Below are 23,920 nucleotides of genomic sequence, written 5' to 3'. Positions count from 1 at the left end.
TTGACCAGCACCCCCACACAATGCCAGGCCTGGTTGGGATCCCAATTCTGCCCTCGCCTGTCTGTGTGGCCTTGGGCAAGTTTAGTTCCCCTCTCTATGGCTCAGTTTCCTTCTTCGTAAATAGGGATATTAATCCTTAATTCACCAGATGATGTGAGGATTTGAAGAGATGTCACCTTTATATCCACTTATGCTGCTTCTGGCACACAGCAGGCCCTTAGTAATGGCTTCTACCCTCCCTTCTTAGAATCCAGCTCCTCTCAGGACCCAACCGAAGCAAATTAACTTCCTTTGCAGCGCCAGACTTGACAACTAAACGCCAGCAAGGACTTCCAGATGTCAGGATTCAAGGCACAGGATGAGGACTATTGGTTTGCCTGTTTGCCCTTGGAAGCTGGAGGCCAGGTTAGTGAAGCATGGACCCCCATCCCCCACCCATCACCACCCCCACACACTCATGCACGTCCTTACACCCCTTCCCCTCCAGCCTCCATTTGTTCTGTATAGCCTCTTCAAAACCTGGAACGTCCCTCCTGGGTCTGACTTCAGCCCTACCTGCTCTGGCCTTCTTGCCTTCCTTTTTCCCAGAGTCCCCGTAACCTTAGCCTTGACTGCTAGGGTCAGAGGGGAGGCAGAGGAGGTGGTAAAGGAGGAGAATCAGTTCCACTCTGTGTTGGTCCCTTCGTTCTCAATTAGGTTCACATAATTAAGATAAATGAGGTTGGCTCCTCTCCTGGGTAGATGAAGTTTGTTGGTGATGGAGAGAGAGGGTTGGAGCTGGATTCTGATTGGTTGATTGGCTTCGGGGAGGAGGTAGGAGTACATGGGGGCTATACCCTACAGTTGTCACTCTGACCGCTGGATGCAAGACTGCTGTCCGCCTGCGGATGGCAGTGGGCCAACTCCTTCCCTTGTAGCCACCTGTGCTCCACAGGTAAGGGTTCCAGGGACAGGCTGAGAGCCTGGCAGTGCCCGGCTGGCCCGCCTGTGTCCCACTCTGGGGGCCAATTAAGTCTCCATCCCTAGCCGCGCCGATTAACAGTTAATAAGGCAGCAAACACCTGCAGCTACAGAGGCGAATTAAGAGCAACAGTCGGCATAATACACAACCCGATAAGTGAGCAATTAACAACCAGAGAAAGATTAATAGAAGCAATTACGTCCTACTCGGAGTTCTGTAAATACGACTGTCAGTGGCTGAGGGATGCAGTCGAGTCCCACCCAGCCCCACCCCAGGCCACAGCCTCTGCAGGGATGGGAGCCAGCCCAGCCAGCCTGTGGACTCCAGACCCCAGACCCATATACACATGAGAAATGTACACATGTGCAAACACACACACAGACATATATAGACATACATTTGCGGCAAGACAGTCCACATGGTCTAGTCACACAATACACAAGTCCCCTACTGTCATCCACCCTCACAAAAAAATGTGTTCATGGAGATACATGGAAGTCCTGCCAGAAATACACATAGATCCAGAAAAATATCCACAGTGTCACATAGAGACGCTTCCCTGTTTAACAGAGAGCTACAACCACACAGACTACAAGACATACAGTGGCACGTGCACAAATCTGGACATGTACACAGACACAGCTGTGTTCCCAGGGGGTCCCGTATGCACGTGGCACTTGCCCTCCTTTGATGCCTGTCTTGCAAAGGTCATCCCTGGAGAGCTGCAGCGGGGTATTAGACTGAGAACTAGAACCAGGGTGGGAAGGGACAGAACACTTGGGAACACACACGCAAGCACGTCTGCATGCGTGTAACTCGAAGCATGCCTGTCCTCGTGACTCACGGGCATGTGCTTGTGTGGAAACGCACATGCCTTCCATCTGTGTGCCTGTGTGAATGTTTGTTGTGCGGCAAGATGGGTGCATGGGTGTGTGTCCATGTGCCCGTGTTCAGTGGAGCTGTGACCCCCATGTGGGTTTCTGGTTCATGTGTGAGGCTGTGCCACCCCTCATGACCGGCTAATCGGGTGACTACTTCCGAGTGGCTCTATGAGTGTCCTTTCTGTGTTGTGGCTGGTGAGGGGAGTCCCTACAGGAGCTCCCTGGAGAGCCTGGGGGGTACCAGGTGCCGCCTCTAAGGAACAGGGCTCTAGGGCTCCTGGGGCGATGTGGTTTCCTTCACAGGGACTTCCGGCCCCTCTAGGGGGACTTGGCACCACTGAGCCTCACCCAGGCCAAGGGAGAGAGATGAGAATCATCAAGAAATGGACATGGAGCTTAATTTCTCCCTACTGAAAGCTGAGAATAGGTCCCTGTCCCTTTCCCACCTGTGTCTGGGGCCTTTCCATAGAAAACCTGCAGAGCCAAGACCCAAGCACCTCACCTATGGTCTGTGACATAGGTCGTCATACACAGAAACCCCAGACCACAAGGATCCAGCCATGCGGACACACAAACGTGGACAGTCATGAATACAAACATAAAACTCCACTCACGGTCACACCCAGACCCAGCCATCCACGCGCATTCTAGCCACACATGAAATCACGTGTACATGGGCACACGTGCAGCGCTGCTCACACACACCTGCACTCCCACGTGCCCCTACGCCCGGCACTCTCTAAGACGAGACCAGTGCTAAGCCTGAGGGCCCAGAGGGGCGTCCTGGGACAGGTTCCCCCACCTCCCCCAACACCAGCCTGGCCAGATGGTGGAGGCTGCCAGGCCCCAGGAGAGCTCTCTATCACTGCTAACCCGCCAGCTGACAGGCGGGAGCACTGAGGCCTGGCTCTGCCAGAGGGGGACAGAGGTGGAAATAAGGAGGTAATGAAGCTCACCGACCCCCCCCCCCACACACACACCAGGATGAGGCCTGCCCCAGGGCCTCTCATTGTTGAGCTGGGAGGGGCTTCGGAGCTGGGACACACAGACACAGAGATACAGGGGTTCATACAGAGCCATCCCCACATGCTTGGGCTTCCGCAGGACACAGAACGACCCAGACACAAGCAGATGCCCCATCCCCATCTTGCGCCCGCAGATACAGCTACCCCCCTCCCCAAGCATGAGCCACTCACCAAACCCTGGGCTGACTTTGCAGAAAGCCTGTCCAGACCCCTAAGCCCCCCTCTGCCGCCTACCATCTAATGAAAGCCAACAGGAAACAGATCCGTGGGCCTCCAAAGCCAAGACGTCTTCTATAGGTCTGTCCTTCTGTTAGTGATTCCAGCCTTCTGTATGACTTTTAGTCATTTAATTTTTGTTTTTCATTCTTTCATTTGTTCACTCATTCATTCAACCAGTAAGGAGATTAAACAAGCCATTCTATCCTGTCCAATGACCTGAGTGTCCCCGCAGCCGGGCAGCCTGGCCTCAGGGTGTGGAGCTGGGGAGGCAAACAAAGCAGGGGCTGGGCTTGGAGGGATGAGGTAGAGGAGTGGAAGCGATGTCCCCATCCCTACTTTTTCCATCTCTCAAAGTGAAAGAGAAGGTGCTTCTTCTGCAGCTGGAGGGAAAAAAGCCAAATCCCAGGGTAATATAGACAATAATAGCGAACGCTTGCAAGCCCTTTCTCTGTGCCAGGCGCCGCTCTAAGTGCTTTACGTGAATTAAGTCAGTTCTTCCTCCTAACAACTGCATGAGGCAGGTACTATTATTAACCCCACTTGGGGGCACAGGGAGGTTAGGTAGGTTGCCCAAGATCAAACAACTTATTGGAACCACCCCAAATGTTTAAAAAGCCTAGGGCAAGAATATAACAGGAGACCCCCTAGACCTCCCCCTAGACCTCTCTCTCCTCTTCACCCAGGGAGCTCTAGACAACAGTGCGAGGGGCTTCCTGTGCAGATCTGTGGATGCCCCACACTCCTGGAAAAGGCCACCCTCTGCCACCCATCAAGTCTGAGGAGAAGGGATGTGGGGAGGAGGACATCCGGGGCTTGGCTGTGGGCTTAGTGCTGCTGGGGCAGGGAATTCTGGGGTCCTGGGTTGGGGTGTGGTCTAGAAGGGGGTGGAGTTTCAGGTGGGCACAACCCTGTGGGCCTGTGGACCTTGAAATTCTTCATTCCATGCAGAAGAGGGCTGTCTGAAGTAGAGGCCCAGGGCAGCGGTGGCTGTTGCCCAGGGCTGAGATTATTGGGGCTGCTAAGTGACAGATCCAGGAGACCATCCCAAGAACTCTGGCTAGATCAGCTTTTAACTAGGTGGTGGGGGCTGAGGAAGTCTGGATGCTGATGGGGCGTGGGGGGCGCAGAACTAGCCGAGTTGTCCTTCCCCACCCACCCTCAGTTTGGCTCTTACCAAATTCAGGCCATTTCCACCAAAGGGACTGCTCTGTGCCCAGGTCCACGTGGGAACCCAGGGCTCTCAATCTTGTTGCCCCTCCATCCTCATTCCCATGGGGATTCACTGACATCCCCACCCCTCCTGCTCTGGTATTCGGGAAGAAATGGAGGCTTCTGGGATTGAATGGAGACCAGCAACCACAGTACATCCAGCTCCCTGCCTCTGTTTCCCTGACCCCCAAATTACCGCTCTATCTCCAGAGGCTTTTTCACACAATTACTCAGGCTAGGAATTTCGATCTCTGGTGCCAGCCAGACCCTTGTTATGCAAATATAGGCAAATGAGATGCAAACAGAGCAGTCCCAGATTAACAGAGAAATCCCCAGCAGCTGGAGGAGTCACCATAAAGTCAGCTCACTGGAGCACGCTTCCCCCAACCCCCTCCTTTCCCAGTCTCCGTCCACCTGGATCCGTCTGGCCCCTCCCTGCCCAGGGCTACCACTCTTCCGCCTGATCAGGAGCTCGGTGCTCCGACACATGGAGGGTCTGGCCAAGGGGGGACAGCAAGGCCCAGGCCCAAACATGATCTCCAGCTTGAGATCTCTGCCCTTCCCCCCCATTTTTAAGAGAGCCAGACAGGGGTAGAGATCAGGGGTAAGGGCGGCGAGGGGAGCTGGGGAAGAGGGAGAACTCTAGTTTACACCCTGGAAGGGAGAATTCTCACACACACACACACACAAACACACACGAACACACACCTGCAGAGCTGATGTGAGTATCACCTCTAAGAGGCACACACATGCACACACACACAAAAACACACACACTCTTTCAGACACAAGCATCATACCTACCACCTCACAAATCTGGCCAAAGTCCACCCTCCCCTTTTCCCCCCAACACACTGTAAATTAAACCACTGACATCAATAGCTCATAGTGGGGGGGTAGACTGTGTCCGTGATCCCTGGGGCCTAGAGGTTGACAGGCACTGCAGGTTGACGGGCACTGCAGGCGGGACCCCAGGTCTGTGTGAAGATAGAAGGGAGTAGAAGATACTACTCAGGGCGTGACCTGGGGAAGGAGGCTGGGGTCATGTGGGAGAAGACTGGCATGGGTAGTGCCCAGCGGAACCCCCCCAGCGGGGCTGAGGCTGGTGTCTGTGTCTTCAGGCACCGCCCAAGGGAGCTGGGCCCGCTGGCCGGCCCAAGCAGCCCAGGCCCAACTTCTAAAAATAAGAGTCAAGAATCTAAGCTCCTGGTTGGTTCCGCAGGAGCCTGTTGCCTTGGCAACCCCTTCCTCCCGGCTGCCCCGTTTGGCTGTTGGTCCCTGTGCCAGTCCCCCGTGCTGGCCCCTCTGCCAGCCCTCTGCCTGTCCTTCTGGGGGACCTGGAGGCTCCAGCAGAGCACAGTGGCCTGAGTGTGAGACCTGTGTGGGGCTGTGTCGGTGGCTGTTTGGTGGTGGGTGTGTGACTGTGTGCGCGATAGGCCTGTGTTGAACAGCTGCGTCAGGCTGTCTCTGTGTATGTCTCCGCCTGTGACTTGACTCTCAGAATCCCAGAGGGTGACTGGGCTCTCTCTTTGTGTATCCAAGTCCATGTGTGTGACGATGTGGAGTATCAGGTCCTGAGGAAAGATCTAGGGGTGGCCATTCCTGTCTGCTCCTGCCCATCCCCTCCCCCACTCCCTGTGGGCTTTCCCTTAACCCTGTCCACCCCCACCGGGGATGCAGGCTGGGAGTAGGGGCACCCAGTTGAGCCAGAGGTCAAGTGTGGTGACCTGGCCAAGGTCAGCCTCTTCCAGGGTGGGCAGCTAAAGATCAAATAAGGTCCAAATCTGCCCCTTTGGGAGACGGGGTGGGGGAAGGCCCTCCTGAAACTGTGTGATCTAAATTTCTGAGTGTGTGCCAGTGTGTGCTCTAGTCACGGTCAGAGGCAGAGCCTTCCCTCCCCCACCGGCTTCCCCTCTCCAATCAATCACCAAGTCCTGTCAGATGTCCTCATCATCACTGCTCCGGCTGGCTCCTCCTCTCTTCTTCTCTGCCACCCTCACGAAGCCCATGCCAACCCCTCCCTCACTCAGGCACTGCCACAGACTCCCAGCACGCCCTGCCTTCCCGGCCAAGGTTGAGCCTCACCCTCCCTCCGGTGCCCCATTCCCTCCTCCATTCTGCAGCCTCGGGGATGGTCCTTCAAAAGCCCAACTTGGATCCTGGGAGGCCCCCTGCTTGGGACCATCCACTGACTGTGTTCTCCGGGCAAAGCACCAGCTCCTCAGCCTGGTCTTCTATGCCTTCCCCAATCTGGTCTCTGTTCACTGCCTGGGGGTTTACCTGTGCCCCCTTCACCCAGCCACACAAATGACTAAGAGTTTCCACAAGAGCTCAGGTTATCTCTTGCCTCTGTGCCTTTAAATGTGGTTTCCTAAGCTAGAACCAGTCCACCTTCCTTTGAGTAAGGCATTTGGAGAGTCAGCACGGACATCACCTCTACCAGGAAGTCTTCCCTGACTGGGCTTAGGAGTCTCTCTATGCTCCTGTGACATTCTCCCTCCCCCACCCCCCCACATTGCATGTATTTTTGACTTCTCTCCACAAATGTGGAGATTTAGAAGAAACAGAAAAGTACCGATTGAAACCAAAAAATTACCCACAATCCTCTCAGATTAACTCTCAGCTTATTTCCTTCCAGACTTTCTATAAATGAATGGATTAAATTTTTTTATAGAATTAAGAGCATCCTATATGTATAGATTCGTTTAACTTGTCATTACACAGTGAGCATTTTCCCAGGTTATTAAAAATTCTTCAAGAACACGACTTTTAATGGTTGCATAATATTCTTATATATGGATATATCATAATTTATTTAACCAACCCTCTACTGCTAGACATTTATGTTGGCTGTGATTTTTCACAGTTATAAATAATGGTAATAAGTATCCCTTTGCATGGTTCTTTTTCAGTATTCAGTTATTTCTTTGATAAAGCTCCTAAAAGCAGATTAACAGGTCTAAGAGGTCTATTTTGTTTTGTTTTGTTTTAAAGATTTTATTTACTTATTTGACACAGACAGAGAGACCACAAGTAGGCAGAGAGGCAGGCAGAGAGAGAGGGAGAAGCAAGTTCCCTCCTGAGAAGAGAGTTCGATGCAGGACTCAATCTAAGGGCCCTGAGATCATGATCTGAGCCAAAGGTAGAAGCTTAACCCACTGAGCCACACATGCGCCCCTTGTTTTTTTTTTTTTTAAGATTTTATTTATTTATTTGTCAGAGAGAGTGAGAGCACAAAAAAGGGGAGCTGCAGGTAGAGGGAGAAGCAGGCTCCCTATGATGCAGGGCTCAGTCCCAGAACCCTGGGATCATGACCTGAGCTGAAGGTAGATGCTTAACTGACTGAGCCACCCAGGCATCCCTAAGAGGTCTGTTTCTAAAATTCTTGACGGCACAGCCGGATGGCCTTCCAGAAAAGTTGTTTTTGGTGTATCTGGCTGGCTCAGTTGGTAGAGCATGCACCTCTTAATCTCAGGGTTGTGAGTTTGAACCACACATTGGACATTGAGCTTACTTAAAGAAAATGTAAGAAAAGTTGTTCTAATTAACTTCTCCGTCAGCGGAGTCTGAGAGTGCCCCAGATTTCAGTTCACATCAACACTGGTGCTGTCTCTAAACAGACACACACACACACACACACACACACACACACACAACTGTATTAATTTCAGTAGGTAAAACTGCATTGTATTGTTGTTTTAATTTGCATGTCTTTGATTACTGGTGAGGATAAACCTTTTGTATTTTCTCTTTTGTGTCATGCACAGAACACACTGAGCTATAATTATATTTTTACATCCTGCCTCTCCCTCACCAACCTCAGCTCTTGAGGGCAGAGATTGTTTGGGTCCAATTCTCTGTATCAGGAGCAGAGACAGAGGACACATTCCCAGAGTGCTAGATGGATTGAATTGAAGACTCTGTCTCCAGCCTGAGCTTTGACATTGGGCAGAGCTGGGGTCAAGCTTAGCTCTGAGACATGAACTTGGGTGAATCACTTTGCTTGTGTGGGTCTCAGTTTCCTATGTTAAGTGGGTTTGAGTGAGGATTAAGCAAATGAAGAGTGTGAAGAGGCATGTAAAGCGTTGTGAGCAGTGGCTGTTGTTTCAGATCTGCTCATGTTTTGGATGTTGGCTTCGCTGAGGGAGGAAGGAATGTTTAGGAAGAGTTAACGCCCCACTCCCAGAGATGAGATGGTACCCAGAAGCCTGGTGGTTCAGAGGTGGGCAGGGAGCTCAGAGCAAAGTGTTTGGGCAAGACTGGGATGGGTCATGATAGCAGACAGGCCTAAGTTCAAGTTTGACTGAGACAAAAGCGGTTTGTGCTCTTGACTCTGAGATAGGAACTGCTGGGTTTATTTATACCTGGCAGATACCCACTAAACAGAGAGGGAGAATACCTTTGGCCTGGCGGCCCAGCATCTCTTTCTGAGATTGGCTCTCTGCCACAGGGAACGTCTTGGAGACAAACCCTAGCTGGGGGTGCCCTCACCCACTCTGGCTCAGGACATGTTCCAAGACAGACACGCACAATTTCTCTGCACATTACGAGCCTAATGATACTGTCACTCGAGTCTGGAAATGAGGAGAAATCGGCTTTTTCTTGGTAATTAACGTGAGTGATGGGCCTTGAGATGGAGTGGCGGCCCCCCAAGAGAGAACCAAGCTCTCAGGGAAAGTCAGCCAGGTCATCCCCCTGCCTCCAGGAAGATCTGAATTCCGTCCCTGGCCTCTGCACGGTCTCCTTTGGAGAAGCCAACGCCCACCTCCCGCCGCTGTCCCTTCCCTGTTGCTTATTTCTTTAGAGATCATTTTAGGGGCTGAACACTGATGATCAGCAGCTCCCTCCTTGAGTCTGCCCATAAGCCTTCATGCTGCAGTTCTATTTGCTGTGCCATTGCCATCATGAGAGCCGCCTTTTTTTTTTTTTAAGGGGGTAACCTTAGCTTCATAGGGGGTTTCCTCTATGTCATTTGCTGAAAGCAGAGGTGAAAACAGCTGGATAAGAATGGGTTGAAGAGAGGTCATCCAAGATTTGGGTGGGTGTTTGGGAAGAAAACCCAGAGGGATGGGATCTGGGCTTGGCACTGATGAACAGGGGGCTGAAAGCAGACTCAGCTTTCCTTTCTAAGTGCAGCATCCACCTGATTCATGAATATTTCTCTGGGTCTCTGCCTCAGTTTCCCCGCTATCCTCCAGGGTAATTTTTTTTTTTTTTTTTTTGTCTCATCCCTTCGTCTTCTCTGTTCCTTTGCTTTCTGTGCTGGATGAAGGAGACGCAGAGTAAATCAGCTCCAGGCCCTACCCGTGAGCAGCTCCAAGCCCGGTGGGACAGGCCAACGCTGATACCAACAGCTTTGATGCAGAGTGAACAGTGGCACATAAGAAGGTGACAAAGGGAACCTGGAGGAGAGACGAGTTGGTCCTTCCTGGAGGAATCTGGGAGGCAGAGGTTGGGGGGCCTGGCAGGATGCATTTGGTAACAAAGAAGGGGTGTTGGGACAGCAATCCAGGCAGAGGGAACAGCAGAGTCAGAGGCTGGGAGATGGGAATGATGGGAACAATCAGGAAATGGGGTCTAGTTTCCAGGACACACCAGGTGGCTGTGGGGGCAGAAAGGGAGGGAGGGAGGCTGGATAGGAAAAGGCAGTGAATAGTGAGGTGGGGTGCTTGAACTGATCCTGAGGGTACCGGGAAGCCATTGAGGGTTTAAGCAAGTGAGGAATCTGATTTGTTTTGTTCCTTAGGGTGATCACTTGGGGGAAAATACAGACAGGGGATGAGGGGCAGGACTGGCAGCTACAGCTACAGTCTTAGTGGTCCTGGACAAGGGCAGCGGGTTCCAGTGATGTTAAGAGGGGAGACTCGAGGGGGCCCCATGGCAGCTGTAGGTGGGATGAGTGGTTGCTGGTGGCCACAGATCAGGACACAGCATGAGTCTCTGCATAGTCCCCTCCTCTTCCCCTGAGCCCCCAGGCCTCCAGGAGCGTGCTTCAATCAGCTGTGGCTGCAATGGCATTCCCTGTCTGGCCGTAATTACCCACCTCGGCAGCCTCCGCAGCCTCGGCACCCCCCACCCCCTGCATGAGCCTGTGCTCTGGCCTAAATGCTTTCTCCATTCGACCTGAGCTCAAATGACCTGCACAAGCATCCAGGCCTTTAACCAGTGAATTCCTGTCTCCCATTACTCCCCATCTCCTCAATGAAGGTGGTCTTGTCTGCTTCAGCTTCCCTCTCCTTACGATCCACTCTTCCTCCCCCTCCTCTCTACCCTACTCTTAGTAAAGGCCTGGGCAGACCATGTCATCAACAAAAACAGCGCTTAAAGATCCTTAAAGGAGAACTGCAGACTTTGGCCCGGGTCTGGGGCTGAAAGCAGGCAGCTCCCCACCTCCAGGGGCTCCAGGAGGCCCAGGCTGGGTGAACAGTCTTGTGTGCAGTGATCTCCCCCCCGGCCACTGGAGCTGTCGTTATTGCTCCAAATTAGGCACCAATTTGCCCGTGTAATTGTTTGCTAATTGGCATGAAATCCTAATGTAATTAGTTGGACCCCTTATCGGGGAGCCTGGGGAGCCAGAGGCAGTGGGGGGCTGCTGGGGCAGGGAGGGTCTAGGAGGCTGGGGAAATGTTCTGAGAGAGGAGGCCCTGAGCTGCCATCAGGGCTAAGATAAGGAATGAGAGAAATGGCAGAATCTCACAGTTCAAAGGGCCTTTGGGGAGCCAGCGGTGGCTGCCTATCTCACAGATGGGGAGACTGAGGGGAAACCCCTGGGAGCTGGTGGCAGAGCTGGACCAGATATCCACGTCACCTGTCTATAATGACCACAGCCATAGCCTAGTTGCACAGCCCCCCCCCAAAAAAAAGAGAAGAAAAGAAAAGAAAAATGGGGGGCCCCCTCTGAGAAGGAGGCTGGAAAGTGGGTGAGGTTGTGGATACCAGTCCACCTTTTGTAGGAAATGCAATACGTAGACACCTAGGAAGAATGTCACACGGTTGAAGTTTATGAGAGCCCGTTGTTAAATGTTTGGGAATTTGCCAGCCAGTGGACTTCTCATCGGGGCTGTTTAAATTGACCCCAATGGGAGGATTTACACCATGGAAAGCGGCAAATGCTACAAATCAAGGCTGTGCCTCCCCTGTCCCTCCCCAGGGCCAGTTGTTTGACAGTTAACAATACACCACCAAAACTATCTGAAACGTGCTAAAGGAGCCTCAGAAATTCTGATCCCATTAGGTCTTGCTGGGGGCTGTCTCTCCAAACCGCAACACGGGGAAATGGAGACTCAGAGGCCACCTGGGAAATCTGCAACCTGCCAGACTCTCAGTCCCAGCTCCTCAGCTCCCTGGGACTGATTCCTGCTGTGGGAGCTGCTGAAGTGAGAGGAAAGAAGCTCTGAAGGTAGACAGGTTGGCTCTGATGGTCAGGAAGGCGGCAGAGGGAGGCCAGAGGACTTCCTGGTGGAAACGGGCCTGCCTCCCTCCCAGGCAGCAGGGTAGACAGGCAAGTGAGGAGAGACTGTGGCCCCGAGGAGGATGGGAAGGAAGGGAAGCTAGAACCAGGACCATTGTGGGGGTGGGGATGCTATTTTGGCCATTCGGTCCCCAACCCTGTTCCCCATCCCCAACAGCCATTCTCCCAGAAACTGACTCCACACCGTGGGCTCCTCCCTGTCTGCCATCTATCCTTAATCTCTCCTGCTGCAGCCACTCCCGCGCCTCCATTCTCCCTCATCTCTATCTTTACCCACATCTCTCCTGTTTCCTGGGCCCTGTCCCTGGATGTCCTGAAGGCACCTCAATGCAGTATGTCCAAAATAGAAATCATCGACTTCCCATAAGTCTTCCGTGTGTGAGGGAATGGCGCACTCCCCCTCAGGACCTTTGCACTTACCATTGCCACTATGCAGACTGCTCTTCCTCTGCATATCCCTCACCTCCTTCAGGTCTCTGCTCCCATGGTACCTTCTCAGGACAGCTTCCCTGACCACCTCACCTAGAACCCCCCCCCCCCACACCCCATTCTCCTCTACCATTCTCCTCCCCTGCCTTCTTACTGGACACTATTTTCCTTCTTTGTACTCACCAACATTAACCTTCCGTGTATTTACGCTTTTGTGTCTGCCTCTCCTCCCCTACTAGGCAGTGAACTCCACATAAACTCAAGAGTTAAGTGGTCAGGTTCTAGAAATTCCTTGAGGTCCTAACTTGTATCCATTTCACCCTTTCTATGCCAGACAGTTCTTTTTTCTTCTTCTTTTTTTTTTTTTTTAAGTAGTCTCTATGCCCAATATGGGGCTTGAACTCACAGTCTAGAGATCAAGAGTCACATGCTTCACCAACTGAGCCAGCCGGGCACCCAAGGGCAGACACTTTTAGTAAGCTCTCAATAAATATTTGTTGAATGAATAAATGAATGAAAGAAAGAATGAACGAGCCTCTCACCATTCCTCTTCTCCAATCCTGGATTCCTCAAATCCACCTTCCAGCTGCCCAGCTGTTTCTCCTTAAACAAACTTGACTATGATGTTTCCTATCTGAAACCCTCCATTGAATTCGGTTGCTTTCAGAATTAAACCTACTTCTGGTTTAGCTTACAAGGCCCACAGGGATGTGTTTCCTGCCTCACCTCCAGCTTTCTGTGTCCTTCCCCACAACATAAACACACACACACGTACACACACACACACACACACACACACCCATGCAGAGAGCTTGGGTATACTATTTCTGCCTCTGTATAGTGCTCTTTCAGCCCTTAGGTGGTCCTCTACATTCTGACTCATTTCTTTCTCTTTCTTTTTTTATTGAGTTGATAGTGGTTTTGGAATGCCCTTGGTGCCAGGCCCCTTGCTGAGCATTCCTGGGAGGAGTCAGTGTGTACCCCTTCTCAACAACGCTCCCAGTCCTGCAGAAAAGGAGGACCTGAAACTGGCATCCCTCCCTAGTTCCTAATTTGTTGTCCTCTGGGCATCCTGACAGCACCTGCCTTTTCCAGCCAGGACGCTGGGGTACCTCCCATGAGAAGGCAGTCCCTGGCTCCTGCCTGCCTCTGGCTGCAGGATGGCACCTTATAGGAATGACCAGGAATAACTGGATTCGGGTCTTTATACCTGCCTCTCCACCCCTGGTTTCTGAGAGACTGGGTGCTGGGTGAGCGCGGTCAGGGCCCAACCCAGGCAGGGCCTGACAGAGTAAAGGGAAAACGAAGTGACTTCAGGCTGCCCCTTTTCCCTTCTGAGCTTCCGCCCTCTTCACCCCACAGGATCCAAAACCCAGGGAGGGGTGAGTTTGTTCCTGTGAATAAGAGATGTGCCCATGAACTTGCCTGTATCTCTGGGTGTGTGTGTGTGTGTGTGTGTGCGCGCGCACATGTGTGCACACAGCTCACTCACATGTGTGCCTTCCTGGCTTGCACCAGTGGGCCTGACCCTGGGGTTGGTGTCAGTGGCCTGGCCCACACTCCCGTGTGTGTTAAGTGTGCCCGAGAGCATGGTCTGGTATGTACGAGTTAGGGTCTGTGTGTGCTGGTGCCTGTTAGATGGCAGCCCGGGGGTCCCTGGTGGCCCTGGCCTGAGTCAGCAGGGCAGCCACAGGACAGTGACGATCTCTCAGCGGCACAGGCTGGTGCCCAGCGACGACGGAGGAGCTGCCCCAAGCCCTCCGGGGCGGGGGAGGGGGGCGGGGGGAGGGAGAGAAAGCGTGAAACAGGCGCCACCGCTCCGCCCCCTCGGGCTCACGGCGCATCCTCTTCGGCCATTGCCTCCCTAGAGCCCATTGAGCGGCCGCGGGTCGGTGAGCGGGGCCGCTGCAGCGGCGGGTGCGCCGGGAAAGGCTGGGGGCGCCTTCGCACGCGGCTCTCGCAGCCCTCCCCGGCTCCCCCACCCCTGCCCCACGCCGGGCCGCTGCACACTCGCACAGACACGCATTCTCGTTCGCGCCAGCGCTGGGGGACCCACAGTGACACAGACCCTCCCGGCACACGGAGGCACGGACACCCTCGCAGTCTCACGCGGGGCTGGACGCGGTCATGCTCAGATGGACACGCGTTCCTATGGACAGACGCCCGCATGGACTCACAGGTGCAAACGCGCGTCCACACGTGGGCACAGACACGCGGACACACCCTCACAGCCCTGCGGACGTCCACTCGGTGACACAGACAAGAGCGCCCAAACGCGTGGCCATGCTCGCAGCCACACGCAGGGCCTGGGGCACGGATACACACACACACACACACACACACACACGGTCGTGCAGACTCGTCCTAAAAATACACACTCGCAGATGCAGCGCGGGCCCGCAAGCCCGCGCAGACACGCGGCTGTGGACGTTCACGGTGACAGAGCCCCCGGCCGCTCAGGCTCCCCGGCCGCTCAGGCTCCCCGGCACTCGCACTCGCAGCCCACGCGGGGGCTGGCGCGCGCCCTTCAGAGGCACACTCACAAAACACGCTCACCCAGACACACACCACACACGCAGGCGCGGCTGGGCCGACACACCAGCCCGGCACACAGGAGATCGCACAACGCAGACGCACTTGGGCCCCAGCAGCCTTTGAAATTCAAATCCGCGCTCCCTCCTTCAGCCCCGCGACCCCGCGGCCCTGCACCTCGCCGCCGCCCTGCTGGCTCCAGCCTCATTACGGCTGCCCGCCTGGAGCGGAAATTAAAATTCATTTCAGGGGAGACCTGGGCGGCCTCGCCGGTAGGGGTCTTTGTGAGAGAGGAGGGGAGCGGGGCGCCCTAGCCCTAGGAGGAGGAGCCCCTGCGCTTCCTGCCCTGCGACCTTGACCTGTGGCCGGCAGTTTCTGGGTTCCCTTGTTCCCCCACCCCCAACCCCTGCTCCCCCTAAGGCAAGGGCAGAGCTGGCCAAGATGGCTGGGAGTGGAGAGCACGGCCAGAGGTCTCAGCCTTGGGGTAGGAGGAGGCTTCCTGGGAGACATTAGCTTACAAAGTGCCCGAAGACAAGAACAACAGTGTCATCGGTACAGATCTGTAGATACACACTATGCACCTATCCACACCCTCATCTGGGCACCTAGAGAGGACACCCAGGGCCACAAACACCCAGAGCCACGCACTAAGTAATGCCATACACAGTGCTTACCCCGCACCCCACCTGTGCTTGCCAACACCCCCCAAATACACACAGGGAAACACCACAGGCTGGCACAGACACCTTCCAAACACTGACACACAGAGGTAGTCACACATAGACCAGCAAATGCCGTGTGCCCTGACTCATACCCCGCCAAAAGGCACAGACAACACGCCTGAAAACACTTCCTCCCAACCACAGGCTTAAGCACGGAATACAAAGAAACACTACATTCTGGTTGCACACACACTCCAACAACCCTAAACCCAGCCCTATGGACACACCCCACATTCACTAGACACCGAGCGGATACACAGACGCGGGTGTCCCGTGCCTGTATGCATTATATACCATACGTATATACACACAAACAGAAAAATTGTGCGTGAAACACCACACACCCTGCTTACAAAGGCAAAGACACACACACACACACACACACACACACGCACACACACAGAGCAGAGATCCCAGAGCCAGGCCCAGGCTTCTGACGTACGAGGCCTAAGCAGACACACACAAAACCTGCGCACAGGCACACCACAGACACACACACAGACTCTCTCCCCACGCATTGACGCACACAACCACCCACACGTGTACCCGAGCTCAGCCCCACTCACTCCCACTCTGACATGCAGAACACCGGCTGGCGATGCACCCCAGGGCCTCGCCCCTCCAACCGCAACACTCAGAGCCTACCCCCCAACCCCCTGCCCCCTCCACAGGGCTGGCCCCCAAGCCGGGGACCCCCCCACAGAGATCAGAGTTGTGTCAGGTTTGGCAGTAAGAGCTAGAAGGCCCACCCTCTCACCCAGCGGTGACCACTTGACTGCCTGCATGAGGTGACGTATGTTCTAGCAAAGGAGACGTCCTCCTGGGGCGTGTCAGCAAGGAGCACGCTGTGCTTGCCGGGGAGGTGTGTGCGTACCTGTCCACGGTCCTGTGAGATGTCCTTCCCAGCACCCTCAGCCACGCCGGTGGCCTCCCCCAAATCTGGGTGTCCTGCTTCAGCCTTTCCTTAGAGCGGGCAGGCCCTGGGAGTCAGAGCCCTCCAGATCTCTCATCCTGAGGGGGCTGGTTCTCCCCAGAAGATCAGCTCTAATCCTGAACTAAATTGTTTGCCACAGTCAGTGCTTAGTCTGTCCCCCCGGGGAGGGGGTGCCAGGGGGAAGAGAGAGAGGCAAAACTAAGGCAGGGCCGTTCTGAATGACTGGGGGGCTTGGGTTCTCCTGCTTCCTCCCTCTAAGCCATGTTTCTCATCTGGGAAATGGGGGTGACCATACCGGTAGAAGGGTTTGTTGTGACAATAAGTTAAAAGCAGCTGGCATGGCGTCAGGCCCACAGAGGGGCTCAGCAGTATGAGCTGGTCCCTCTAGACCTCTAGGTCACCCCCACCCTTGCCTGCTACGCTCAATGTGTCCTGCTTGGCATGAGCCCAGTCCAGCTGGATCCAGGTGGCACAGAGCCCGGGGGAGAGAACATGGGGCATCCCAGATGGTGGGGACACACTGGCCCCCCACTGCCGGTGTGCCCCATGCCTGCCAAGTGGCCCAGACCCTCCTTGAGGGATTCCCCTTCCCTTTCCACCTGGGCAGGAAGCCGGAAGCAGCTCCTCTCAGGCACCTCCTTCCTCCACCGTCTGCCTGTCACCAGCGGTGGAGGGGGGGAGGAGGGGTATGGGTACAGGGGACCGTGCTGTCATTTCTGGGTGTCCAGAGCGCTTGCGGGGGCTCCTTGTCCTTAAGGCCTACAGCAGGGGAGAGTGGAATTAGGTCTCAGGGAGAACTGACCAAGGGGGAGAGTGTAGGCTTCCACCTGGCAACCTGGAAGGGTCTTGTCTAACCCTAGCCTAGAGCAGGAGGTGACATGGTGGATAGATGAGCCAGACAAGTTCTCAGTGGCCAGAAAAATGGAGGGGGGGTGTGAGTCCTGGGGTTGTGTGTTTGTGTGTGCATGTGGTTATTTATACACCTGTGTTTCCCAGGCACATGTATATCTGGGGGTCAGTGACTGTGTAAGTGTGTGGATTCAGGCTTGTCAGCACATGCATCCGTGTGCACGTGTGTGTTTACACAGACGGGGAAGGCAGGAGAGGAGGAGGGACTTCCAAATAAGGAGAGGAGGTGCTGCAGAGAAGTGGATTCAGACTCAGTTTCTCTGCGGGAATCCCACACTCACACTGTCCCGGTTCACTCCGCTGGCTTCCTTCACAGCAGTGATCTCAGCAGATAAGAACTCCTCGCTCCCTGGGTGGGAGGGAGGGGGCGCTGGGAAGGTCTCAAGGTCAGAGCCCCATTCTGAGTCATCTTCATGTCCTTAGAACCTGGAACAGCTGCAGCCCTCAGTAGGTCTCAAAAGGGGCCACATGCCTGCGGATGACCCCTCCCAGGGGCTGCCATGGTGTGAGGCCTTCATCTTTTACCATCTCTTGTGACTCACATCAGCTCTGCTAGTTTGGGATCATTATTTCCATTTTACGGAAGAGAAAACCGAGGTTTGGAGAGTGTATGTGACCTGTCCAAGGTCACACAACCAGGGAGAGATAGAGGCAGAAGTCCTTCCTCGTTTACCACATGGGAAAACACGAAACACTGTTTTATTGGACAAACATGGATCGAGGATCACAGACTGGAAGCTGGGTGAGGGCAGGATCTTTCCTTGCCTTTGACCATTCTTTCCCTTGGCAAATACCTACCTTGTACTTGACATAATGCTGTGTGCCAGGGGATCCCTCTGTGAATGGAGGGACAAGGTCTCTGCCTTTACAGAACTCATAGTCCAGAGGGGGAAACAGATGACACATGTGTAAACAGACAACATATTTTCAAATAATGATGTTGTGACGGAAATGCAAGGCCATGGTTTGGAGGGGGGTGAGTGGGTAGGGTTGCTTTAGAAGTGTAATCCCAGAGGCTTCCTAGAGGAGGTGATGTTGGAACTGAAACCTTCCTGGTAAACTGGGGCAAGTGCCAGGGGGAGGAAAGATTTGGACTTTTTCAAGAAGACCCGTGTTACTCCCATATTGTGTGGAGATGGTGTGAAGATGGGTAGTGGAAATGGCTCTGGAGAGGCTGGTAAGGGCCAGATCACGTGGGGCTTGGAAGGTCATGGTGCTCAGTGCAGCAGGAAGACATTGGAGGGTTTAGGAAGAGGTGCTCGGATTTACATGTTAAAAAGATGGCTCAGTGAGCTCCAGGAGAATGGACTGGGGCTGGGAGGGAGAAGTAGGGACATGGAGATTAAAGAAGGGAGGTCCAGGCACCAGATGTTGGTGGTTTGGGTTTTCATGTTGGCAGTGGGGATGTGAAGAGTGAATAGATTTGGGATATTCTGGGAGGTAGAAGCAATGGAACTTGCTGATGGCCTGGATCCCAGGGCCTAGAACATAGTAAACACTCAATAAATATTTGTTGAATGTGCCAGCAAAGGTACCTTTTTGCGGCAGGCTCTTGTGTGCACCTTCCAGTGTAAGGCGTAGGACCCTGATGGTTTTCTTTGCCCCCTGCCCCGGGAACCAAAGAATACAGGAACTGCCCAGAGGGCTGTATACGAACCAGACTCTAAACTTCTGGGAGGATCTGGCTAGAGAGTAGCTAACACGGGCTGCCTCAGGCTTCTAACCCATTTGGCATCTGCAGCAGGAAGGATGGAAACTGGACATGCAGGACTTCCCACAGGCAGAGAGGATCTGTCTGCTTTTTCCAGGATGCCGCTCCAGGATCCATGACATCTAGAGCAGTGAGGTATTTGTCACATGAACTCCAGGACAGACCCTGATAGACTGCCACATGGATTTGGGTGTCTTTGGGAACATGTTATGAGCTTCTGATCGGTATCGGGGGTGGGGCTGGGGGACTAAAAGGGGACCTTGGTACTCAGAGTTCTGGGCTGCCAATGGGTGCCTGACTGAGTGTCAGGGGAGGGTAGGGGTTGACTGAGGGACACTCCCAGGCCCCACCGACTGGAAGGAAACCTGACCAGGCTCTGGGCCAAATAAATCACTGGGAAGAGAAGAAGAACATTTTCTCATCTGTTTAAAGGGCAACGAAGCACAGCAGTGGCTGGCCCAGTGGGAGGCAGGGCTGAGGTCGGGGCGGGTGAGGCCAGGCCAGGGAGGCCAGGGTTGTGCCCCCCCCCCCCACTACCCTCTCCTGAACCACCCCGCTGAGGGCTGGGCTGCCTACGGAATGGACCGCTGGTGGTTGTCATTGTTAACCAAAATACGAATTGATTGGTACTAAAACAATGACTTAAAAAGGCCCGTTTCAGGAATGCTGCTCTTGCTAATCGGTATCCGTTATCTCCCTGAAGCCCTGGTGAGATCATTTATACCATTTCACAGGTAAGCAAACAGAGGCTCAGAAAGCTGGAGGGATTTTCTCAAGGTCACCTAGGGAGGCAGCGTGAGAGCACAGTAGAGAGTTTGACTTCTTAGTTGCCCTTGGGGGATGGGTCCCCTACCTCCCATCAGAGGTTCCCAGAGGGAGCCCCAAATGAGGCTAAAAGGCTGGGGGTCATTGTCCTTTGCCCAGTCTTTGTGTTTCAGCAGGGTCGGGGGAGGGCGGTATCCCTATCTTCTGCCTAACCCCTCGGTGCTCAGGCTCTGGCTGGGGCCTGTTCCCTTGCCCAGTCTCTGCCCAAGGCTCCCTAGAGGCCCCTCCTGGGGCTTAGACTTGTTCTTCCCACCCCCGCCTGGGCTGCCAGAGAAGTAATTTCTCTTCAACCAGCTGGATTTGAATATGGAAACGATTTGTAATTACTCCAAGTCCTCCCGGGGCGGCATTATCACCAGAGTGAGTCTGGAAGGGCAGGGGCTCTTGGGAAAGGAGGTGGGGAAGCCCTCATGCAGGGAGGCACCTCCGGGAGAGCCTTCTAGAGGTTGGCCCTAATCTAGGCTGTTGCTGCACATCCCCTGGAGGTCTGTTCTCTCCACCCAGCTCCCACAGCCCTTGCTGCCTTGATGACCTCAACACAGCGCCCCGTGAGCCCCCAGGGACGGGGTACCATCTCTGTCAGTCCCTCACTCTGTCTGACCGCCTGTCTTTCCCCGGGCATACATTTTTGTGGCTGAAAGAGTGGGGCTGAGAAGTCAGAGGGCTACCGAGGAACACATAGACAGACAAAATGCTGCTGTCTTTCCAGAGCCAGCCCCTCCCATTACCCCTGTACCCAGCTGGATCCTGGGGGGAGAGGGAGGGCCTCAAGGATCCAGCTGCATTACATCTGCGAGAGAGACCTGCCTGGGTTTCTCTGGGCTCTGGGTCTCTAGTATGCTAATGCAATGAATATTCATAAAGAAGGAGGCAGGCTCCCTGTGGGAGTGGAAGTGGCTGAAGCTCTCTGGAGTATTGGGTCCTGGAAGCTTCTGAGCACCTGTCCTTACATCCTTGTGCGTACCTCCTGTCCTGACCACTCTCCCCACCTTTGCCCACCTCCTTAAGGGCTGAACTCTAGCACACACACTCCCCCCACTGCCCTTTGCAATGCCCAAGGAAGGCAGCCTGGGATCTCCCACTGCCCTTGGGGTGGCTCGACACACTCTGTAGATGGCAAGGCCTGCCTTGGATTTCACAGTAGTGGCTGAGCCTCCAAACCCAGAGAACCGGGGTTTGCTTGAGATTGCCCAGCAGGAACCCAGGAGCCCTGCCTGCCAGTGCCAGGCTTAAGGCACAGGCCTCCTTGGGCTCCCGCTGGGAAAGGAAAGGTGCCAGCCCTCCTCCCTGCCTTATACAGCCTCATAAATTCCCTTAAGGTGACGGGTGAGATTCCTTCATTGCCCCTTATTACCTCCTTCCATTAAAGTCGATAATCTCTCACAATCACTCACAACAAACGTCATCGAGACTACTGGGGGTGGGGGGGAGACAGAGGAAGTGAACAGGGGGCTTTTCTCTCTGCCTCTTCCTGGTACTGCTCCTGGGGGGACGCGGAATCTTCTCGTCCTCTCATGGTCTCCGGAGTGACAACTCAAGAGGCTTCAGTGGAGAGGTGGGCTTGGGGTTGGGTGGACTGGGGACTTCCTTGCTTCCCAGGCTTAGCCCCCTCCTGGCCATAGAACCTTCAAAAAGTATGGTTCCGGAAACCATCCCAACCCTCGCTGCAAAGCTGCCCCCTGCTGGCTCCTCCTCTGACCAGAGTCATCCGATTAACCTACTTGTCTTTGGCCGAAGTGGTGTGTCCCTGGTCTGCCCACCTTCCTGGTGGCAACATGCCCCAGGCCACAAAACCACCGGACCAGGGCCCTGAGCCATAGGCATCTCCCTGGGAACCACCTCCACCATGTGGGCTCTGGCCCCACCCAACTGCACAGTGCCAGGCTGGGGAGGGGGCAGGTCCCTACATTCCGGCTGCTTCTACGCAAACAGATGCAACATGGGGGCGCCCCTGGCACAGGAAAAGGCACTTGTGGGACTAGACAGGCACTCAGGAAAACATGTAACACACTGCACACGTGTAGCATCCTCGTGCCTTGGGACATGCGACATTGCAGTTTACACTAGAGTTTCATGCACCAAGGGGACCACACTGCAGTGTCCATATGTGGCTCCTACATACAAGTGACCCAGAGCACTCTCAGCACATAGGTGGCACTTGTAAGCTTGTCCACATATAGCATCCCTACCCGCATGAACGGCCAACATACATTCAAGACCTGAACACATGTTAACACACCGTGTACGTGTGTAGCAATTACATGCACAGAGCCAGACAACATTGCAGTGCACACACAGGCACCTGTGTGCACAAGCATATGCAAAGTTCAGCGCACGGGAGTGGCACCTGCATGCACAGGGATATGCAATTTGCAAAGCACACGGGGGAGGGTGGGGCGAATGTTTCAGCCCCCCGGGGCTCCGGAGACTCTGGTTGCTCGAGCTGCCTCCTGCCTGGGGTATCGCCGGAGGGGCGTCGCGGATCGCCGCATCCTGCGGTCCAGGAGGCCGCGGGCGGGGCGGGGGCTTACCCGGGGCTTCTCCCGCGCCGGCGCCTGGGGCCCAGGGCGGGGAGGAGGAGGGTGCGCTTGGCTCGGCTGGCGCTGCTCCCCCTTTAACAGGAGGCGGCGCGCGTCGCCCCCGCCCCCCGCCCCTTCTCCCGCGGCTCCTCGCGCCCGGCCTGGCGCGCGCCCCCTCCCGGGCCCAGCCCGCGCAGGCGCCGCGTCCCGCCTCGGCCGTCACTCGGCCCGGCGCGCGCTGCGGGCAGCGGCCGGAGCGGCCGGAGGAACCGGGTTTGGCGGCGGCAGCGGCGGCGGCGGCGCTCGGAGACCGAGGATGCGGCGCCGGCTTTTGGAGTCCGGGGCTGCGGCCGCCGCCCGCGAATAGGAGGCGGCGCGCGGCGCGGGCGGTGCTCAGGGCGGGGGAGCGGGGAGCGGGGTGGGGGGGGCGGCGCGGCGAGGAGGCGGCGGCAGGAGCCCGCGCCCGGCCCGGCGCCCGCCCGCCCCGCGCTGCTCCGCGGCGCCTTTTCTGCACCCGCCGCTCCGCGGAGCGGGAGCCTCGGCCCCTCCGCGCCGCTGCCGCGAGCTGCCCCGCGCCCGGCCAAGCCCCCGCCTTAGGGATGGCAAACTTGCGCCCCGTGGCTGCCTCCGCCAGCGCCGGCCCCCGCTCCTGCTGCTGACGGCGCCCAGGTGAGTGCTCGGTCCCAGACCTCGACGCGGCCCCGCACTGAGCCCTCCCGGCGCGGTCCCGAGTTTCCGCACCGGCCCGGACTCGGGGCGCTCCCCTGCCCCATCTCTGTTGAATCCTCCCCCTCCCGAACTGAGTTCTTTCTGCATCTACCCACTCCCATCTCTTTGGGAACTTCCAAGCCTGGGGCCGAGGCCCCTTTCATCTCTGGTAAGTCCCTTTTCCACCCTCTTCCCCTTACCCATTTCTGCTAAAGCCCTCCCCCACAATCCTGACCCAAACCTTACCCCCATTGCTGTCTGGAGTCCCTTCCTATCTTAGCCTGGATCCTGGCAGTGCGCCCCCCACCTTGATTAGAGCCCCTTTCTCCAACCTGCAGCTCGGCTGTGTATTCCCCCTTAATTGCCCCTCCTCGTCTGGATGCCGGACCCTGCTCCTCCCCTCCACTTCATCTCTGCCCAGAGTCCTTCCTATTCCCATCCATGTCTGCCCATAGTTACTGCCTTTCCCCGCGCCAGTACCCCGACCATGCTTCCCTTCTTATTTCTGTCCCGATGCCTCCTCCCCCATATCTGCCTGGAGTCTCTCTATCCCTCGCCAGTCTCTGCTGCAGGTCTCCTCCCCCTCAGCCTGGACTTGGGGCCGTGTACCCCATGTCTGCTCCGAGCCCCCTCCTCCTCGGCCGGAATCTCGACTGGCCCTGCATCCCTGGCTCCCGTGTCCATCTTTGGTCGGAGTCTGTCCATCCCCCATCCTTCTCTTCCCACCCCTGGGGCATAGAGCCGGGCACCAAACGCACCCTCCCGCAGCCCCGGGGACTGGCATGATGGGGTGGGGGCGGGGGGGGGTTGTAGGTTGTGAAGTTGGCGGCCACTCCCGCAGTCAGCTCGGTCCGAGGGAAGTCCT

General features: G+C 55.5%; 1 protein-coding gene and 1 long non-coding RNA gene across 12 annotated transcripts in view; both read left to right on the top strand.

Moving 5' to 3' along the window:
• Positions 1 to 255: 255 nt before the first annotated feature.
• LOC309841772 lies at positions 256 to 12,681 on the top strand. Its single transcript, XR_014299304.1, has 3 exons — positions 256 to 405; positions 9,568 to 9,683; positions 11,446 to 12,681. It is a non-coding gene; the product is annotated as an uncharacterized lncRNA (long non-coding RNA).
• Positions 12,682 to 22,790: 10,109 nt separating this feature from the next.
• Positions 22,791 to 23,920, top strand: part of ADGRB2 (adhesion G protein-coupled receptor B2) — a 36,636-nt gene continuing 35,506 nt past the window's right edge. For 6 of the 11 annotated variants that reach the window (XM_082685594.1, XM_082685604.1, XM_082685602.1 and 3 more), the window contains exon 1: positions 22,795 to 23,016. The gene's annotated coding sequence lies outside the window, so the exon portion shown is untranslated. Of the gene's footprint in view, positions 23,017 to 23,920 lie in introns of all 11 variants that reach the window. The other 5 variants (XM_082685600.1, XM_082685601.1, XM_082685597.1 and 2 more) reach the window with 2 other exon arrangements.

This window comes from Mustela nivalis (genome assembly GCF_964662115.1).
Source record: "Mustela nivalis genome assembly, chromosome: 10".
In the NCBI taxonomy this organism is placed as follows: Eukaryota; Metazoa; Chordata; class Mammalia; order Carnivora; family Mustelidae; genus Mustela; species Mustela nivalis.
The sequence above is the reverse complement of the archived record's forward strand: the minus strand, read 5'-3'. Positions and strand labels throughout refer to the sequence as shown.